The sequence below is a fragment of the Numida meleagris genome, chromosome 25, assembly GCF_002078875.1.
Source record: "Numida meleagris isolate 19003 breed g44 Domestic line chromosome 25, NumMel1.0, whole genome shotgun sequence".
Lineage (NCBI taxonomy): Eukaryota > Metazoa > Chordata > Aves > Galliformes > Numididae > Numida > Numida meleagris.
In genome coordinates, this window is record NC_034433.1 from 1,418,620 (window position 1) to 1,420,351 (window position 1,732).

Sequence of the window (1,732 nt, forward strand, 5' to 3'; positions counted from 1 at the left end):
GGAGAAGATGTGGGGTTGGAAGGGAGGGCTCGCGCAGCACCCCCGGCGCACTCACACCCACTCCCACCCCAACCCACTTCCACCGCCTCGGTCACGTGCATCCTCCCACCCGCAGCGTTAACCCTCTGCGCCGCTGCCCCCCATTCCCGCTGCCCCCAATTCCAGCAACCCCCAGCGCCCCCCGGGTGACTGGGGTCGGCTGGGAGCAGAAATCAGCTCCATCCCGGGCCAGGGGCTGCGGGGTCTGGGCCTCCACTCTGCGCAGGAAACGCCCAGGGCCCTTCCTCGGTGCAGAGCTTCGACCCCAGGCCCTCCAGATCCTGGTGTGTATGGGGGGGGGAGCGCTCCCAATTCCCTGCTTCTTGCAGACCCCCTCTGCATCCCTTCCCATCCCCTTCCCGGGCTGCACGAGGCCGTCTGCGGCCTTTCCCTCCCCGGTGCTGGGGCTGAGGCCTGGGCACATGGGTTTGGGGACGGTGCTGACCCCACGATGTGGCACCGGGGCACGCAGCGCTCTATGGGGCCGGACCCACATCTCCATGCCTGGCAGAGCTGCTGTATCCCCACAGTGACCAGAGCTCGTCCGGGCTCATCCCTCCCTTCTCCCCCGTCCGCGTCCATCCGTGTCAGAGCCACTCGGGCTGTTGGGCTCAGCTTTTATAGGGCCGGGGTGGGGGGGTTAAGCACAGAACGGTCGGGTCAGATTTGGCCATTTGAAGGCTGAGGGTCACATAGGGGCAGATCAGCGCCAAAGAAATGGGGGGGGTGGGGGGTGTCCCTGCGTTGTGGCCGTGCTCTGTGCCGCCGTTTGCTGCTCTCCCAGCCGTGCAGTGCGGAGCTGTTGGCGGATCTTGGGGTACTGCTCCGTGCCATGGGTCAGCACCGTACGTGTTGGGGCTGAAGGGTGGGGGGGGGAGAGCTGTGTGAGAGCTGCAAAGCGGGTGGGGAAGGAGCCAGGAGGGGGGGGGGGGGGGGGCAGCAGAACAGCGCTGGGACAGCGCGCTGGCGCCTTTGCTGGAGGGGCCGGGGCGGTCGGGATGCGCTTTGCTCCCTGAAATAAATCAACAGGAGCTCCTGATGGAAGCGCTCTGCAGTCCCCTCTGTGTCTCGGCCGTGGGTGGACGAGGCGGCGTCAGCAAACCCCAGCCCCAACCCCAACCCCAACCCCAACCCCAGCCCTAACCCCGGCCCTATTATGGGTGCAGCTGCAAACCTCAGCTCGGCACTGCAGCCCTCCCCAGCTGCAGCGGGAGGAGGGCACGGCCGGGCTGCGGGACTATGGGGCTTCAGAGCTGTGGGGCCGCAGGGCCGCGCTCCGGCTGCCGCTCGTTTTGCAGTGTGCCCCCCCCCCCCCCCCGGCCGCCCGCTTTTTAGCGGTGCCCCCCCCCCCCCCCGCGGCCGCCCGGCGCTTTCCCTCTGCCGTTATCTCCCGTCGGGCCGCCCGCTGTGAGTTATCGCGGAGCGGGGACCGTGAGCCCCGCTCCTGTCCCCTACACGCGCCGTGTCACTCCGTGTTACCGAACACTGCGAAGGGAGGGGGGTTGCTTTCAGTGCCCCCCCCCCGGTTTTGCTGGCGGGATGCTCGGCGTGCCGCCGCGTTCTGTTTTCGGTTTCACTCTCGCTGGCGGTGGGAGGACGCGTCCCAGTCCGCGTCCCATCGGTTCCCCCCGCGTGTCCCCCAGCTCAGCGCCCTGCTCAGCGATCCCCAACGCACGGGAACAGATCCCCCCCA